The 20788-nt window shown below is 40.9% G+C and overlaps 1 protein-coding gene across 1 annotated transcript in view; it reads right to left on the bottom strand.

The window, feature by feature from the left end:
- The window catches only part of LOC146861238 (sodium channel protein type 2 subunit alpha-like), a 544972-nt gene that overhangs the window by 439686 nt on the left and 84498 nt on the right, over positions 1-20788 (bottom strand). Inside the window, exon 2 of the mRNA XM_085645392.1 lies at positions 10667-10814. The gene's annotated coding sequence lies outside the window, so the exon portion shown is untranslated. The remainder of the gene's footprint in view (positions 1-10666; positions 10815-20788) is intronic.

Genomic DNA, 20788 nt, shown 5'->3' with positions numbered 1-20788 from the left:
ATCAAAGTTGGAGCTTGTGCAATACATTTCATCTACCAGCTTATGTGAGGCTGGTAGGGCACACCAGAATTTAAAGTGGGTGTGAGTCTTGATGAACTATGTTTAATGGCAAGTTCATTCATTTTCTACTCACTGCACCTTCTTCAGCTTCACATGTTTTTTACATAAAGTATCAAGGAGTAAATACCTGCGAAGCCGTCAGAGGTTGACCTCACTTGAACAGGCTCGCCAGCAATCCTTGTATCACATGCCTACATGTCCTTGTATCAAGACTGTACGGAAGTTGTACACTTCCATAAGTTGACTTTGCATAATAATGATGTTAAAGTATTAAATTACAATGCTGCTGATGTGGCTTTTCCTTCTGTCACATGAGTTATCAATAGGCACAAAAACAGCTGATTATTCTTATCATTGGCAGATCTGCCACAGTCCACAATTTATCTTCGGATGCAACCCTAATTACTGCTTGGACCATAGACAAAGAACAGTTGTGGAGCTGTGCACATTTCTTAATTGATTTGGCCATGTGACAGTGGAGGGTCCTATGTCCATCCAAGGTGTGAAGTAACTTCTAAGAGGTATTTGATGGGCTCTTAAAGAACACTGGAAGTGATACCATCTGGGTTAGATGGATTTATGATACAACCTCAAGGGCTAAAACTCCTAAGGAAGACCATATCAATAAGAAATATTATACAATCCTCATCAGTTGATAGCACCTGTATTTAGCTAAACCATTTGAATTGATGTAATCATTACTAAGAAACTGTTTAGGAACTACTTTACCAGGTGTAGTAAACAAAGAAATGACTCAGGTGCTTGAGTAAATCAAGATCTTGTTTTCACTTTATAAAAACAATATCTATTCCATTTCCTGTTGTACATAAACTAGCTCCCGATATAATGAAATCTACAGAAGCTCATGGGACAAATGAATGTGTCCAGTCTCTAGTACCTCAGAGTCATTTAGAAAGGATCAGAGATTTGGCTGATGTACAGGATTCAGCTCTTGATTTGAAGATTAGCATGGGCGGCTATCTGAGGGGCATATGTACAGTGATGACGTTTCCAGTAATTACAAATAACATATCGGCCTACCCCTCATAGAAGCTATCGGAATAATGGTGCATGACAAAGAAGGAGAAACTTCCCATCTACACTAATTAAGAATGCACACCCATGTATCCCTTTTGTGGATATCTATTGTTTATGGAATAGGTTTTATGGAGACGCACTCAGAGACAGTGTGGGACCAGTATATTGTTGCTAAAATATTCTCTGACATAAATATTGTCTTAGAAATCGTCTACAAAAATATCACCCTTTTGGAGTGAATAATAGAAACTTTTAACCCAATTGGCTGAAATCTTTATGAGCAATATTTAAAACAGGACATATTATGTGACACAATATTTCAGAATATCATCTTCTGCCTACAACCATCACTGACTTCTTTTACAGTTTTGCAGAGGCAATCTGCCAAGTTGTTGTTTGCACATGGAAGATGTTTGGCTGTACGCAAGATGTTGTGTTTGACAGTTTAGATCCACAGTTTTTGGATCTGCCTAAACATGACTGGGAATCTATTCCTCCTAATCCAGATACAAATGATTTTGGTTGTGATGTCTGTTTTGATGAGAACTGATTTTCTGATCCTACCTGTGGTGTGAATGCTTTGAGAGCTATGTAGACACATGCCATTTTACTTTAAGAGGTTTATATGAAATAACAGTTCAAATAGCACTTTTTAAGTAAGCACTTCTGTGTCCTGGTAAGGAAGTCATCTGTATTGTATTACCATAACATAGGGACCTAGTCACAAAAGTACATTTGTTCATAAGCATATGTTTACAATGAATTTGAATCTGTTTAGTGTCAAACTCACCTTTTTTACTCCTTCCATGAATTTATGAAGGGATCCCTGGTAGGAGTAACCCTATTTAAGCATGTTGAGATCCATGCCACTACAGCAGATATCTCTGCTGTCATAAATCCAACTCAAGGGGGTTGGGAAGAGGGTGTTTGCTTTTGATGCTTGAAAACACCCACCAACAAATATGTTTATGGGCTTTCCCACACTTTTATCCTTTCCAAACCTGAAAATGATCAGATATTTAACCCACCACAGGACTGGAGTAACTCCATTTTCAGGGTGGGAAAGATGCCTGATCACCCCATGTTTAATGGGGGGTAAAATATTTCCCCATGGAGGAAAAAATATGCATTTGCACACAGAATCTTATTCCGCTTTGTGGAATTCTCCTTTATGGAGAAATAAGCACATTAAGAATAGGAGACTGCTGGAAAAGTCACCTGACTTTCCCAGGAATATGCCCGGAAAGCTACACCTGGCATCACACTCCTGGGACTGTTGGTGAGTAGTAAAACTTAGGAAAAATATCTTCAGATGAAGATCTTCCCCCATATTTTCCCTTATTTGTTATGAATCATGCCCATAGAGTTTTTTCTCATCTACAAAAAAAAACACTACCGAAAATCCTCAATATAAGTATATCTGCATAAGAATGCATCTTTTGTTATTAATTCCACTTCTGCTAGGCTCTATCTCTTTTGGGACTGTGAGCAGATTGAGAAGCTTGTTGACTTATGTTGGTATATTTATATTCATGTGTTCCTGGAAAAAGACTCTAGAAGAGAGGAGCAGCATGTGTGATTTCCAAAGTGCTTTACCCTGGAGGCACTTATGAGGGCATTTAAATGAATATTGCTCCCTTTGCATTCATATTTACAGTTACTGTATATGTAGAGAATCATGAAAGCACTAATAAACATTAGTGATGTAGTCTTCACTCCAAGTAAATAGGCAAACTAGGAGGTTAGAAAAATATATAAATATTTTTCATTTGCAGTTTCCGATTCCATAGTCAATGTACAAAGTGTAATAACACACAAAAAGAAAAGGTTGATGGGGAAAATCACACACCACCACCAACATTCCACTCACATCAGTGATCAATATGAAGAGAACACGATCAGATGTCACAGCTTCTTTTATACTCACAATGGTGATCAACTTGATGGTGCCTTCCCTTATTTTTAAAGTGACATAAAGGCCTGCCATATCTTTTTATGTGAAGAGGTCTCCACCCCAACGGCAGAGTCTCTGCACTCGTAAACTTACTATTAAAACGCAGTTTTGTGAATAATGAAAAAGTGTAAACTTGGTCAAGTGTGTACGTTTTCCTTTGTAAATCTAGCCCTTAATCGTGAAAGGGTGGCATGGCTCTGACCACAAATCCAGGGCTGAAAGAACCTTCTGAGAGTAGCTTTAAGTATACATGAAACCACCAAGCGGTCTTTGGATGTTTTTAAGGACTGCTTACCAAACTTTACACATCCATAAGTTGGAGGGGGTCTGTGTGAGAAGTCCATATTCTTTGCCTGCTCAAGGTAAAAACAAAGGGTGCCCGAACATCCAGGGTATGGAGTGTCTTTTCTGTCTCAAATGAGGAGATGGAGAAAAGAGTTAAGTCATATCTCGTGACTGATGTTTAAGACTAAAATTGGTTTCAGAAGAGAGAATGGATAGGCTCATAAGACCATCCAACTGTCATGAAACAGTGCTTATAATTAAGCCGAGAGGGGAAAATGCCTTACGCTCACCAAGTTAAGAATCCACCTTTACAGTGACTCCTAATCTGTAGATTTCCAGTTTCCCAACTTGTCGTACAGTGCTGGTTAGGAAAGCTTGAGAATGTGTATGTGGCCCCTTCGTTACCCAATCTTTCTTTGAAAAGTAACCTATCAGTGTTGCGGAGATGCCAAAAAGCAGAGGGGAAGGCAGGAGGGTGTTGGTAATGAATGTATGACGTTACAATGCATACATTTACAAAGCATGCCTTTACAACGCAGTTTTTACATCGCAAAATCCTTTACAACGCATGCATTTACATCGCATACCACTACAACACATTTTTTTAACTACATTTACAACACATTCCATTACATCGCATAATACCTTTACAACGCATACCATTACAACGCATACCATTACATTGCATTTAAGGTAAGTGTTGGATAGTGTAGGGGTAAAAATTACTATTCTAACTCCAGGGGGTGACACAGTAGGGTCAGTGTTTGATAGTGTAGGGGTAAAAATTACTATTCTAACTCCAGGGGGTGCAACAGTAGGGTAAGTGTTGGATAGTGTAGGGGTACTATGCGTTTTAATGGTATGCATTGTAATGACATGCGATGTAATGCCTACGTTGTAGTGACATGCGATGTAGTGTCATGCGTTGTAGTGACATGCAGTGTAATGGATGCATTGTAGTGACATGCATTGTAAAGGATGTTGCGATGTAATGACTGCGTTGTAAATGTAGTGCGATGTAATGACTGCATTGTAAAAGTTGCTTCCCGTTGGTAATAGCAAAGAGCCTAAGGTCTCGAAGTAATGTGACCATAAGAATATCTTTATCTTTCTTCTACATCTGAGCATTCCAATACAGTGTCATTAACGGATGAAAAATACTTGCTGATGAAATGAACTTATGTTCTCAAATAAACTGAAAAAATGAAAAAGATAAAGTGTAAGCCCGACAAAGTCAAGGACAATTTGTGCGTGCATTCAATTTAGATACTTAATGAAGCTTATGCTGACTGAAAGGACTCCTCTCTAGCTCATCTTAAAAAGCCATTGAGAGACCTACTAACAACACAGATATTACTTTAAAATGGACATGAACACTCTTGACCGTGAAGGAATCAAGGAATCACTGTTCCAGCCATAATAAAAAAGCATCAATTATGTTTTATGAGAGTTCTTCCTCACTATGGTATTAAATATTAAATCATATATTTAACTATGCAAATCAGATTAAAACTCAGTATAATCTTTCTTTAAGTACAATATTACAAAACCAAAAAGCAATCACAGCTGAAGGATTTACGACAAACAATCATGTGAGGAAGCCTAATATCAGAAAACACATACAGTAGACCATTTTTATGTCACTTCGATCTTGCAAGCATCGTCATTTTGTAAAAATGTAGAGAGGGCAAATAAAGCAAAAATAAGTGATGTACACAATCGGCATTCCATGTTGCATGTGTTTTTTTTGGTACTTTGACCAGCAACATTGACAATATAATAGTCCTAACAAAGAACATATTAAGAGGTTTAGATTACATTTGTAGTTAGTTGGAAAGGGTTAAGTATTTGCTAACAAAACAGTATTTTAACATAAACGTTATGTGGGGGCATTAGCAATACATTTCATGGATTCACACATTTGAAATGACTTCCCTCCACTTCCACTTCCATGACCCCAAATCCTTTATGAAAACTCATAGCTTGTGTTCTTAACAGCACGAATGAGAACTAGATTACCTGAAGCATTGACAACAATATCGAGTTTTAAGTAGCATCCTGCTAAAGTATTGCAACTAGAACATAACATTGTAAACTTACTTACTACTATTAATTCCACATCTGTATACCTAGACAACATATATATTTTTATTTGGTAGAATATTATGCAAAAGATATGTTACTACAAGATATTGTGACATACATCCTTCCACATTTGTCAAATAAGCAGACTTCGCTGCTAAGCCTTACTGAAAGAGTGCATTATTTATTGTATTTGTCTGCACAGATTGCACTGTTAAAAAGAGGAATAATAGTGGTAGACACAGTGATGAAGAGGAGGCAACAACTAAGAAGCAAAATTGGGAAAAGCAGCTAACCCGTACTCGGGACCACAAATTCAACAGAACAAGAACATCTTCAAATGTTTACTAAACATATTTTGACTGATATTGAAAAGAATTGACTAAAGCAGATCTGCTGTTAAAGGCTATATAACTGGCTCTGCTCTCCGATGAGTGCAAAGAAGGCTAAATCACTCTTAGTACAGTGTAAAAACACACAGGAACCAGGTTTTAAACACTCATATTGGAATAATTATAAATAAAGACCAAAGATGGCACAGGGCAGCATTTTGAAATGTGCAAGAGCATGAATGCCCTCTCACTCAGAACACAATATGTCCAGCAAAATTTCAAATGCAACCTCAAGTCTTGGCTTTCTTTCTACCATGCCACAAGCACTGCAAAGAACTCTACATAAAATAGCTTTGAATGAATCTTTCCTATCAAGTGCAGAGGAGTGGGTCCTCCATATGGCTCCACAGACCTACACTTTGTACCTCAACTGCAGTTCATATATCTATATGGTATACATATGAATGTGCAGAGTGCAAGACGCTATTTATAACCAGTGCTGGGTGTGAGGAAGGGCCCTGCCTCATGAAAGACAAAGCCTCCCATCCCTCAACAACAGCAGCAAACAGCATATTAGACTCCGCTCATCTGAATATATGGTTTGTGTTATACTGACTGACGCTGGCCTACTACATGGTATTTTTTATTACACAATTGTTTTACCAAATTGTGTTAACCAATACTTGGATTCAAGGGGTTAGGGGCCACATGTACAACTGTTTTTAGCGGTCGCATACAGTGAATCGGACCGTTTGCAACCGCTAAAATGACCTGTAGCATTTATCAACCCTATTTTGCCAGTCGACAACCTGTTACCGACTGGCAAAATAGGGTTTGCGAATCAGTTTTAGGAAGGGGCATGCCAAGGGTGTGCCTTCCCAATAGCGAGTCGCAGGGGGATGTACAATTATTTTGCGGCTGGAAATCGGTCGCTAAGCAATCGCAGTTTACCATCTTCCTCAAGTAGGTGAAAGTCAGGCGCAAACGGAAAGGGATCCTCACGGGACCCCCTTCCCCTTTGTGATTGACAGCAATAACATTTTTTTACGAGCAGGCAGTGATCTCACAAATCACTACCTACTCTTAGAAAATGAAACAGAAACATTTAATTTTCTTTTTTAAATGCATCCCGTTTTTCTTTCCGTAAAAGGGGCTGCATTTTTTTTAAAAAAATGCTTTATTGAAAAAGCAGTCACAGACATGGTGGTCTGCTGACCCCAGCAGGCCACCATCCCTGGGAGTGCTAGCCATTCCCAATGGGTCAAGAAATGCGATGTGCATCATGAATATGATGTAGCGCTTAAAAGGTTGAAAATTGTAGGGGTGCGTTATATTCACTGTTAGTCGGCACCCGCATATAATCAAATGTGTACTCAGGTATTTTGTGTGCAATGTATTAAGAATTGTATAACCTATATCGATTTAAATAGAAGTGTTAGCTATGTACAAGCATATTGTGAACGTATTGGAGAAATGCATAGAGTTTAGCTTACTTGAACACAATGTGATGTTAAAATGTGTAGTTTAGAATACGTGTCTGTAGCCTGTTTAGTTTAAACATACATGAAAGAAAGACGTAAATGTCAATAAGGTGATTTAGACATGCTTGTGTAACCGAAGTAGTGGCCAGAATTCACATATATCGTTGAGGCGAAAGGCCTGGTATTTTCTTATGTTGACCAAGGGCAATAGGCCAAAAAGGATTTATTCCAGTAGAGGTTTTAGGCTGTAGTAAATTGCAAAGTTAAAAGATGCGAAGTATGTCTGCCTTGCATGATCTCACCCCAGGTGCAAGGACAGTTGCTCGTTAGTAGAGAAGCTCTTTGTTCATGAATTGACTTATGTAGTTAAAGCCAGACATGGGAGTGCATTGGAATGTGCCAATCGTAACTCCTAGTGCGGACGGGGTCTGGGACTCAAGGCCAAGCTGATGGACGATGGAACTGGACAGCGCTCTGTGGAAATTTACTGAAAGACGATCCAGCTGAAGAGGAGGCGCAAAGGGCGGGCGTGTTCTGAGATTTGGGGTTCTGTATTAGGGAAAGTGCCCCGAGGGTGGAGGCAGATCAGAGCAGCCCAGAGCAGAGAGAGGTTAGGCGAAGAGCTAGAGGGGGCAACTTAGATCAAGCTCTCTAAGTGAAGACTTCTTAGGAAGTTTCACTCTGACACCTTTTCGAGTGAGGGTCTCAAGGGATTGCTAAGTAGGGATGTCATCTAGTACGGAGTAGGGACAGAGATGGTATGGTCCAGTGTCCCTAATATCGACATTGGCTTGGTAGTTTTCTACCTCATGCTTTTAGAAATTGTGCTTTTAGTTATTTTTAGTCGTATGCGGATTCTTCGTAGAGTAGCATTTGTGTTAGTGCCTATGTACTTATTGTGCCTCGTATTGAGGAGTTTGTATCTTCAAATCTTTATGCTGATAATAAAAGCCAGAGAGCCAAGAGATTAAGTCTCGAGTCCTTGATTATGACAAATTGCGGACAGCATTTTCTGATAATTGTGTTTATTCCCTCTACGCTATTGGGCAAGTAAAAAGTTCCATCCGACCAGAGTGGGTTCTAGTAGATAATTGCCAGATACTAAAATGGGCCGGAGCAAATATTAGTGAGGCAGGTCCCTTGCGACACAATTGGAAATTGCAAACAGTGTCTGAGACACTGCTGTATATTTAATTTTGTGACTCGTTAATTGCTAGTCTAAAAAAATCACAATTTGCGACTCGCAAAATGAAATGGTCGTACATGTGGCCCTAAATGTGTGCAGTATAGTAAAATCATGTAGAAGAGACCTCCTAACAATTAGGGGAGTTTTATTCCCTAAGTGACTGTTACAATCGGTCAATGAGGCAGTAAGCAGTGTTTTTCTAATATCCATTTTACTGCACTGTGGTAATAAGCTCAAATTTGACCTTTCCACTGCAGTAATAAATGTGTCAACATGCATTTATTAGTACAGTATTATTATGCCACATTTATTTTTAATGCCATGGAAAAAGTATCTTTAGTCCATGCCTGTGAAAATAAATATGGCCCAATAACGTTATTAGAGCAAGTATCAGGTATACTAATAAATATACACAGTTCAATTGATCGATTTCAAGGTTATCACCATTACACTGTGAAACTGAAGTTACAACACGGCTTACTGCTTCACAGGTTGCATGGTAGATTGACTGTACACAGAAAAATAATGGGTGATAGTCAAAAAGACACTTCATTGTATTTCAACATAATTTCAACTGACTGTACGAATCTAACCTTTTGTAAGATGGTTTTAGATAAATATCTGTTTGCATGCAGCTGTGCATCGAGTAATATAACATTTACTGGGTTTTTGAGAGAGGAAAGGGGCATCATGACTCAATCGAGCCTTTGCCTCTCATGTGATATGGACCCCCACGTTTGACAATGGAAATAAATAGTACATTATATTCCTCAAATATGTACCTTCCCTAAAAATTTCAATTTAAGGTTTTTAAGGTTATATACGGGATAATGTTTCATTCAAAAGCCAGTAGTCTCATAATAAGCTCAATATTGTCCTTTCTGAATGAATTTGAGGCCTCAATTACAAGTGTCTCTGTAAAGTCTCACACCTGAGTGAACACGTTTGCACGGGGGCTTGTATTATGGGTCTGTGCCTAAAATCCTACAGTTGGAATTTTCCATAGGTAGCTATCAATAGGTTATCCCTATTGATAAATACAGGGGGGGAGGGGGGGGAATGACCCGGAAAATACTGGGACGGTAGATTTTGTTGTTGAAAACACCAACATCTGCATATTGGTCCCAATTCTATCAGGGAAACTAAATATTGCACCAATACTGGGGCATTCATAATTGAGACCTAAATTCCGACGGCTAGCACAACCGTGGCGGTCCATGTGGAAAGTCAGCTCAGTTTATAACCAAGCTAAATCATGCCAAAACTGTTTTATTTATTATTGTTATGCAGTTGCATCTGTACTGAGCAACATTACAGTTACGCTTCAATAAAGCATTGAAATATAGAATTACAGATGGATGACAGTGGCTCCCCCACTGCTCCTCTCCCTGAGTGTACCAGTTTTAACCAGGGGCAGGTGATTTGGGGGTATGCATACCATAGTATATAAGATGGATGAAAAGTGAATCACTGGGATGTTGTTCACCTCAGGCCTGAGTGACATCCTAGACCACTCGAGCTTCGCCCTCTTTGTCTATTCAACGTGACTCAGAACCCTTTGTGGAAAAGCTCCCCCTTATACGGCTTCGCCTATCCACTTCTATTTCTTATCTCAGACTCATTCAGCACAGGTTTGTAATGAACGCAAAACCTCAGAAGCAGTCCACGGAATGAGTGGGATTGTGGTCTCAACTCCTTCATGTAAACAGCTAAGTACCTATGCGGTGGTGCCCTATTGAGGTCTGGCAGGCATCTTTAAGATGTAGCTAAATTAAAAGTGCATACACGAGCTTAGATGCCATGTTTTTTAGAACATATTACAAAATATTGTGCTGATGAACACTCAAACGTCTGGCCCTTTCTACTTCCCTTCTGAGTCCACGTTTTAACATCCATTAACACAACCATTAAATGCCTGGTGTTATGTGAATAAACTTATATGTGTTTCGCCTTACAAAGTTCTTTCTGATCATAAAATAGTACCAAATATGAACGGCTATAGGTGATCTATGTTGAAATCACGGACATTACCTAGTACAATTAACAGACTACTGACCGTACACAATAACAAATAATAGACAAAAAAGATGGACGAGGATGGAACATCGCCCAACATCACCTAATAAAAGACACGGATGACAATGATTTATTCAGACAGAGGGTTAAACTAGCACGAGAGAGGCACTACACAGAAACAATCTGGTTCTGATGTGCAAACCTCTTTTTAAATAGTTAATAAGTGTCGTACCTCATTCAAAACTGGTAACTTGATCATATGTGTTTTAGAGACTGCCTCTGTTTTTTCTCCAAAAGTGGCGCTGTGCTTCCTGGGACTGAAGCCATTATCGCAGATAGGTCAACAGAGTCTCATCCAGGAAATCATTTCACTCGAATACCTGTAGGTAAGTAACGGTTATATTAGTACATGAAAGAACTGGGAATATTCTGAGCATAAAACACACAATAAGCGAAGTTATGGCTAAACATACAAGGTGATGCTTTTCTCTGCTAAGGCTAAGTCACTGTTGCTTTAATTCAGAATTAAACGGCTGCAAAAAAGTGAACTATAATCACTTACTGTAATCACTTTTGTGGTTTTTCTTGTGTAATATGCATGCACAATAATTGAGCAAGATTTAAATAACTGAAATATATACGGTCAATGGGGACAATCAGTTTTTTTTAAGGCACTTCCTGGGGAAAAAAATAGGAAACATATACAGGTGCCTTGCTTTTCCCGGAACATATACAGGGGCCTTGCTTTTCCTGGAACCATATACAGGTGCCTTGCTTTTCCCGGAACATATACAGGTGCCTTGCTTTTCCTGGAACCATATACAGGTGCCTTGCTTTTCCTGGAACATATACAGGTGCCTTGCTTTTCCTGGAACCATATACAGGTGCCTTGCTTTTCCTGGAACCATATCCAGGTGCCTTGCTTTTCCCGGAACATATACAGGTGCCTTGCTTTTCCTGGAACCATATACAGGTGCCTTGCTTTTCCTGGAACATATACAGGTGCCTTGCTTTTCCTGGAACCATATACAGGTGCCTTGCTTTTCCTGGAACCATATCCAGGTGCCTTGCTTTTCCTGGAACCATATACAGGTGCCTTGCATTTCCTGGAACCATATACAGGTGCCTTGCTTTTCCCGGAACATATACAGGTGCCTTGCTTTTCCCGGAACATATACAGGTGCCTTGCTTTTCCTGGAACTATATATAGGTGCCTTGCTTTTCCTGGAACCATATACAGGTGCCTTGCTTTTCCTGGAACCATATACAGGTGCCTTGCATTTCCTGGAACCATATACAGGTGCCTTGCTTTTCCTGGCTGTTTGCCCTCTCTATAGAACCTACTACTATTAGGTGATAGGAAAGTGTCAAAGTGTAGGGGGATAACCAATATTAGTCCATTTGCTGCTGATGCGTTAATGTCATTAGATGACTGGAGACGTCACTTCTAGACCAACTGGGTAAATTAGAAGTTTTTGAAATAGCTTTGCCCTCAAGAAAAATCATGGGCAGTCAAAGAATCTAAAATCAACCTTAGAAGCCAGAAATGGTGAAGACACACAAGAACCTCCCCCCTTCAAATGGGTTTGGAAGTTTATTACAAACTTGGGAATACACCTTTAAATGTCATAACCATATTGTTGAAGGCTAAATGATTCAAATCAGAGCCTATGAAAAATCTTGCCAACTAGAGACATTTCTGCACTTTTTGTGCAGAGGAGAATCGCAGAAGTTGAAATTAATGCTTTTTCAAAGCCCCAATACCTTTTCCAGTCCATACCAGTGGTCTTCCATAAAACAAAATGGATGTAACTACAAAAAAGTTTGCCATTTTTTTGGGGGGTGGGGGAAGTGGATACATGTGGACAGAAAAGAGGCCTCTGTGAACATTTGGTATTTTATCAAGCAATACATTGATGGTAACTGAGAGTCTGACCAATTGGAGAGAGGGTAAAAGAATGGACCATGATGTAACTGAAGAGCAGTTAGGCAACTTTTTTGGATCACCAACCTGTAATTAGACTTCACGACCCACATTTCAGTTTGAACTAGGGGTGGGCGGGATGTTTTATTCCACCCGCGGAATTGGCAGGATTTGGTGGCTCTGCGTTACTCTTGTAACACCGTGTCCCGGTCCAGTTCCTCCAATCGCTAGTGGTGGAATTTCTTTCCGCAAGTGTGCAGAAATGCGAGCTCAAGTGAGATTTGGCATCTTCTGGCACCATTTTCTAATACAGGCAGTCGTGGTCAGAAGGCCACTTCTTGAGCAGATCTGCTGACCCTTGAGTACATTTTCTTCTTGAGTGGCAGCAAACTCAACTCAAATGGCCGCACGCACTTGTGGACCCTACGGTGCCATTCACACTGATGGCAATAAATTGCAGCGTGAGCAGTGTGACATACATATGTCAGCCCATTGGCGGACCTCTGCGGAATCTCAGAGCATTTTTATGTAGCTCTGAGGAATTCTGCAGAGTGAAATTCCGAAAGTGCCACCCACCCCTAGTTTAAACACACAAAAAACAGAAAAAATGAGACTCGCTGACACCTAAACTTAGCCTGAAATGTTTCTCATTTCCACTTATGTTTATATTTATAAAATGCAACTTTACACCAGAATATTAGGGCATATACTAAAACAAATAAAAAAGACAAACACAAAAGACACATTAAACAATGACCAGTCCAAACTACCAGCTGGCAAAACAAACAACCCCCAACTGGATTCAACCTATTTGGACTTTATAAGTGAAGGTACAGCTTAAGTCCAATAGCACAGGGAGCAGGAGACCCACATCTGGGCATACCAGTCACATGTTGAGACACTCCAATAAAGCAGTTGAAACAAAGCTTAAATAAATGTGAGCCACTGGCAATCATTTGGGATACATTCCAGTCTATAATTTTTTGCTCATTGTGACACTCTTGAGAGAGCGAGCAGTCATATGCAAGTCAGCCACGGCCCTGCTCCATTACGAGCAATGCAGCATGAACCGCCAGGTCAGGTCCTGTCCAGATGGCTACACAAGCAACCCCAGAACAATTTCAACCTACGTGGGACTCATCAGTGAGCTGCAGAATGAGTGAGTTCGATGGCAAAATGAGTACAGGACCCATATCTAAGCATAATGATGGAAGGAATGCTTGGTCTAAAGTCAGCCCCTAGTGGTCACTGAGGCCGCATTCTTGTCCATCATTTTTCTCCACCTGTAGCATTCTAGACACAGACTAGCCCTATGCAAATCAGCTTGGTCCTGCACATGTTAGAGCAGTCTATCCCAAAGTACCAGACCATGTGTCCTCTAAATAGGAACACCAGGACACAGTCTTTATTAATTGGGGAATGGATAAATGATGACTAAGTGATGAGTCCTTGAGGCTCTGTTAAGTATTTGATTAAAGTAAAAATAATTAAAACATGCAAGAGAGAGACAGATCAGGATCCCTGCAAATATGATAGTTGGCCACACAACATCCTGAGCTGGGAGGAAAGAGTTCAGACTCCCTCAGAAATATTCATTAAAAACGTTTGCTGAACGATCTCACCTGATATTTGTCAATAAGCCTTGCTTCAGATATTATTATATTTATTAAATTGAGTTATCACATACTTCTTCTGTAGTAATCCTGAACTCCAAATATTCAATCCTGAACAATGAACTTACATTATCTATGCCCTGAAATTGACACGTCCTAGCATCTTACAACTATCTCACATTGCTATACCACTTAAATAAAGATGTCATTGTTAACTAAGGCTGCCTATGCCAAACCAAATGGTAACCTTCTAAAGTGTTAGAACAGTTTAGATATTTCATGCAAACTAATCTGGCAATAAGCAGGTCTGAGATCAAGTTTGGTAAAATATTTAGTCCCAGACAACCATTATCAGTTCACTGAAAAGAATAATGGTTTTATTTAATTTCTTAAGTGTATACACAATTTAAGTTGCCACTCCCTTGTGTGTAATCACCACAGGGGAAGTCAAATGAGTATTATCCATACTCTATAATTTCTTTTTCAACCATTTCATTTACACTGGAGACACTTTACTCTCACAGCTGCAGGCACCCTCCTCAACTTATTCATCATTGATATTGCAAACTTCCTCAACTTGATCTCATGTACCTAGAGCTTACATTTTCCAAAATTCTTTTCAAACATGTTTGCATATTTCCCCTTAAAGGTCTAGCTACGTCGATTCGCTTACAGGCTTCTGCTTCTTCGCTCCTGAAGTCAACACCATACTTCAAACCCTTTTATGCCTTCAATGCAATATTATTGGATGATATTCTGACACATGGATGTTCTATTTTTTTTTTTTTTAATTATTTATTGGACAAGGTGGAAATAGCATAAGGCATCACAGATCAACAATAAATAATGGCATTATCAATGTAGGAATACATCAGTACAAAGTAAACATTTACAATAATAATTCTAAATCAACCACTACCCCCCAATTTCATTGAATGGGTTCTGCTACGGTGAATCCATCTCCTACATTTTCTGAAACTTCGCTACAGCCCCCACACTTTGGGAATAGAGATTTTCCCTTGGTTTTACGTGCCTCATCTTATGTGCCTAAGCATCATATGAAGGGATGACAACTGACCTCCAGTTTTGTAAGATCAAAGATTTGGCTACTAGAGAAGCTATAAATAAATAGCTGCTTCTGGCGAACAGTGAGATTTGCTATGGTATTTCATCCAAATGGGGCTCCCAAGAGGTCTGGTTCTAGGGTTACCTGGAGTTAAATGCTGAGCCACTTAAAAACTTGCCTACAGAAGCCTGCTAACGCTTGGCAAGTAAAGCCTATATGAAGCCAATCTCCCATGCTGTGGCCAAATCTAAAGCACACCTCGGCTACTGAAGGAGACAATTTACGCAAATGCGGGGGTGCATAGTAGAGGAGCCATGACACATGCACTTTCTTGTCGCACATCCTAACCTTGAAAACTATGATCAAATCTCCACATTCCCAAAGTAAATGTTATGAGTTTAAAAATCCAGAAGTGCAGCTCAACCACTTCAGGCCACTCGATCTGGCTGACTTAGGACCCTTGCGATTCTGGGTGGACTCAACAGAGGAAGTATGTAACTGGCTGGGAGGTGCTAAGGTGTGTGATTAACTGTCATGATGTAATCAGAGAACAGTGTGTGATTACTCCGTGTGTGGTGTATTTATTTGTATGCTCCAGGACTGGGGAGGGTGCTACTGCAGCTAGAAAATTATTTATGCATGTTTCAAGTCAACTTAACATTTAGTCATAGGTTCTCACCAGGGTCGGACTGGGAAAGGAAAATAGAGTCGGGCACCAAAATAAAAGTGGCCCTTCTTAGTGAATCAGATAGCTAAAAATGTTTGCAATTGAGGCAGTTTTGAACTTGTATAGGTGTTTTGTAAAGTAGGGGAGAGTGCATTGATTTATGCTTGCTACAGGCAATTTGTGGTAATATCAGGGAAATCACCAGGAAACACAGGCCACCAGACATTAAAACAGACCCACAAACCTCCAAACAATAGACCCCACAATGACTTATCAGATTAGCCCATCAGGCACGAACTGATTGCCTAATAGGCCGGTCAGAGGAGAAAATTACATTTGGGCTCATGATGGGGAAAGTGGGGCATTAATCCTCTTAGGGATGATCACCTATAAGTTACAACAAAAGTTCAATATGCATGACCTTTTCTTCCTTAGGCTATGTGCCCAGGTTAGGCCCATGCAGCCAAGCGGGTCATTTCTTACATTTTCCTATTTTTCACAATAACATTTCGGCCATGACCTTCTGTGCATATTTGCGTGCACGACAATGTTGGATTAGTTTCTCTGAAACTACTTTGTTTACACATCTAGATTCTCACAACATTATCATGATGCCTCTAACATCATGTACAAGGCCCTTCTACACACTATGTACAAATGTCGTTATATCTTCATCCACGGGAGATAGGGCTATCTACATGTCCATAACATCACTAATCTTTACGCAGATCGCAAGGCTGCTTTCTATTATAAATAAAGAGCATCCCATAACATTAGTAGAGAAGGCCCTTCAGCTAACACCGAGGGTCCCTGCATACTGAGACTTCACCATGCAGCGGTCTGACATCTCCGTGAGGGGTGTCCAGTTCATGACCAAGACGGGCTCCTATATTCTCTCCCACCAGGTAATGGGGTTGGATCGTCCCGTGGGGGGATTCTTGGCTTTACACCTACACACATTCTAGGTACACTCAGAGTAGGGTTTGCATAGTAGGAGTACGTCTGATTACTGCCTTGTTTATATGCCTGCATATATACACTGTTTTAGCACCAGGGTAGAACTTTATCTAGTATTTAAGCTATTGGTGCTTGTAATCACTTTCATCTGCTTCTGTGGACTGCATATCGCAGCACATGTATTTTACACAAGAAGAACGTTGGTGCAATAAATATATTGAAAACCTCCTAGTGTTTATTCTCTGTATATTTCTCTGAGTACAAGTAAGGATGAGTGATTGAGCGAAAGGTTCGGATCTGTTTCCACGATTCCTGAGGGGTCACGGTTGGCATGTTCAGTGGTTGCCAGAAACGATTCGCTCCCTGGTAAAGTAAGGGAGACTTACTGTGGCACTAAGAGCTTGCTGGTCCCTAGGCCAACATATCCTGTGGGGTGCCCGGAATCAGTCTAGCCACCTGGCCCAAAGTTTATGTTGTCAAACAAACACTCAGGTCCGACGGATTAGTGGGAACTACATGACCTGGCTGTTTAGTATACTCATACAAATGCTTCCCTCTACTTCAGTAGCTGTAATTTCCAAAGAAGTGCATGTGTCACATTAATGTTTGTCATATCATTCTAGCTGAACACTGCCAGCATAGGTTAACTCAACCAAATGTAATTCTCTACATTAAACATGCATTAGGGGCCGCATTACATAAATTAGCAACTTCAGCAATGTGTCACACTTGTTTGTAGTTTAATTCACCTCTCTCTTTCGTGCAAAATATTAGCAAATTTCAGTTTCCACCCAGCGTGGTTTTTGCAATACTGGATGTTACATTTTGAGAAGGAATGTCAGAGTATTTGAGTCATGGTAGCACGTTGCTGCAGGTTTGTTAGGTTTTCGAATAAGGAAACACACACATCAACATATAATGATCCTTTCCTGTTCGTATAGCAATAATTTTATCTTGATGTACTGTTGGACTGCAAGGTGTATGAAATGAAGAGCAGATCTATGATAACTGAGGCTATTGTATGCATTTAGTGAAAAGCCATGTAACTGAAAGGGAGTTTCTGAACTGAAGAGTACAATGTATCAAAAAAAAAGTGAACTATCATAACCGTTCAGACAATGTAACATCTCTGTGGGAATGTAAACCAATATGGAATCCCACCACCACTAGCTGAAAGGCATTGACTAAACATAATTTAGTACTCAAAGAACTGGTGGGTTTATACCATGGGATGAGCACAGTACTACTTGTCGGTCAGCGTTCCAAAATCTGATATCCAATACATATTATTGTACTATCATAAAATTGTTAACGATGTATGTTTACTTTTTACCTGGGCGGCAAATGTCCATGCCATTGATTTCTTTAATGCCAATTTGATACCTGCATATATAATGATGGTTGATGCTGAAAAAACATTCAACCTTGTTAACTGTGATATTCTTTTTTTTGCACTTGAAAGAGTTGGATTTCCCAGTATAATCATCAATATGCTATTTAATATTTACAAGGGTGCACAGGCAAAAGAAATTTTGAAATCTAACATGATTGGAACTATAGATATAAATCAGGGGACTCAGCAGTACTGTCCTTTATCGCCTGTACTCTTTACCTTCTTTATCGAACCATTGACCCGCCAGGAGACGGGGCCAATCGGGCAATTAAAGCTCCAATGAAAGGGATAGCCAAGTACAAATTATTTGCCGATGATAGAATTCTCTATCTCAGGCCAGATGAGTTCAATGTCAACATAATTTGGGTTTCAGCAGTTTCAATCTAATGGCAGGGACAAAATCAATCATGGTAAAACAGAAAGCCTGATTTTTAACACTTAAGCTGATCATTTCCCACGTAGTTTTCACTATCCAGTGGTTTCGTCCAATCTGATTAGATATCTAGGAGTTTAAGTAGCTAATTCCTATGCGGAACTTTACAGGCGGAACTACGAGGCAACTTTAAAAAAAATTAAAGATCTACTTGATAAATGGTCTCTTCTCACTCTTACTCTTATCGGCTGGGTTGCCCTCATCAAAATATTTCAATTATGCCTTTATTAGTTATTTTTATTTATGAATGATTCAATAAAAATTAATTTGGCTTATTTTAAAGAGCTGGATGCTTCTTTTCGTCAGTTTGCTTGGAATAAAAAAGCACCTCGAGTCAAATATCCAGTTCTACAATTGGGAGTAAATCAGGGCAGGTTGGCCTTGCCCCAGATACATCTATACTATGAAGCTTCCCTCCTCGATTTTTTGGTTCGTATGTTGGTTTCAAGGGAGTTGTTAGGGGATTTTTTTATAATTAGTATGATAAAGGAAGCAGGATCACAGCTTCTGGTTTTCATTAAAACAGCCAAACTGCCAAAAAGAACGAGGTATAATTCATTACAAGGCCTCCGTGTTAGACTCCAGTCTCTCTATACTACCCACGCGCCAGAGGCTGGGTATGGCTATCTCCAGTTAGAGGAATATAAAGTTTTAGGTCTACAAATCCAGTCCACCCAATTAAGGTTTTGGAATTCTAATGGCATCAGAGAGTTGGGCCATTTTCTTTTGGGAGGGAAGTGTATCACTTAGCACAAAATGTTAGCAAGATGTGGAGATCGTAGTAAGCCCTTTTTTTTTTTATTTATCCTGTTGGACCTGTCAGCCTTAGGGTGGTCTCCCCCTACATTTCTCGCACTTGTGCCTCCCATTTTTACCATACCTTTTTGTGGGACTTAGGCCTCTGGGCACCTCACCACTGCTAAACAGTGCTGAGGTGCAGGTGCTCTCCCCTAAAACATTGTGACAGTGGCATATCTGCCACAAGCCCCTGCTACTGCAGTGAGGCCTAACCCTCCATAGGCTAACATTGGGAACCCCCCTTCTGGGATAATTTCTGACTGGGACCTAATAAGTCTGTCATGTTTGGTCTTGTTAGAATCGGGGCGGGAAACCCTTTCCAATGATGTATGGGGTTTGGGAACTACTACTCTAGAATTCTCCCTTTTAGAAAGTCTTCACTTAGTCTGGGCTCTGCAGACTACCCCCTCCCATCTGCATACTGATAGCCTGCCTGGGCTGTGAGGTGGGAGTGGTGATTCACACCTTCTCCCCTTGAATGGGCTGTGACTGGTTGCCCACTGTAGCCTTAACGGCCCTGCCTTTTGTCACTGTGACAGCCAGGTCAGGAAAGGCAGGGAACATCCCAGAACTCCCTGAACTCTTCCAGAAACCCCTGCCCCCTAGACCTTTCCAGAGACTTCTTCCCCCTTCTAGTAACTAGACTGCAGGGTATAAATGGGAGGGTCCTGGACACCCATCTTTGTTACACTGCTGGACCATGAGGAAACTCTGCTGGAGGATTGCCACCTTTGCTGAGACTGACTGCTCCAAGGAACTGCTGCCCCAGCTTGCTGCGCTGCCCTCCTGCCTGCTGATCTTGCCCTGCTAAGAGAGGACCTATAGAACATCTCCAGAGTGTCTCCACAAGAAGAAGGACTGATCCCCTGGTTACTGGGATCACCAGGACGGCAAAGACACCAAGGACTGTCCCTGCAGCGTCGTGGAACTGCCTTGCTGCAAAAAGGAACGAAAAGGACAGCAACAGTCTGTTTATAAATTTCCCCTGCAGTGCTGTACTCCTGAAAATCACCGCCACTGCCTGGGACCTGAAAGCGCTGTGGAGAAGTAGCACTGTTTATGCGAAATCACCGCCGCCGCCCGGGACCCTAACTGATCGATAAAAGCGCTGGAAGGAGGAGGCACTGAGAACCTGAAATCACGGTCACTGGCCCGAGCGGAGCGTGTCACTGAATGCAGTCCCACAGCGCTGTGCGCGGGTGCCTGCTCATTACTGGCAAACGGACTCCAAACTGCCCCCGAGATCACCGCCGTCACCCGGGACCTGAATGCGCTATAAAGCGCTGAGGCAGTGATGTGTTGAGTGCCCGGAATCCCCCACCGCCCGGGAGCCGGGGGAAGCCCAGCGAGGATTTCCCTTGTGACATCAGGGACCCGCCGCGCTGTGATTGGGTGCCGGCGCGAGGGCTGCCCCAGCAACAGGAGTGCCATCCTGAGAGCTGAGCCGAAGGGTTGCCCAGCAACCGGGAGCCTCTCGTCAACAAGCTGCCAATGGAGGGACTG

This window comes from Triturus cristatus, chromosome 3_1 (assembly GCF_964204655.1).
Source record: "Triturus cristatus chromosome 3_1, aTriCri1.1, whole genome shotgun sequence".
Classification (NCBI taxonomy): domain Eukaryota; kingdom Metazoa; phylum Chordata; class Amphibia; order Caudata; family Salamandridae; genus Triturus; species Triturus cristatus.
Note: the sequence above shows the minus strand (reverse complement) of the source record. Positions and strands in the feature narration are given on the sequence as shown.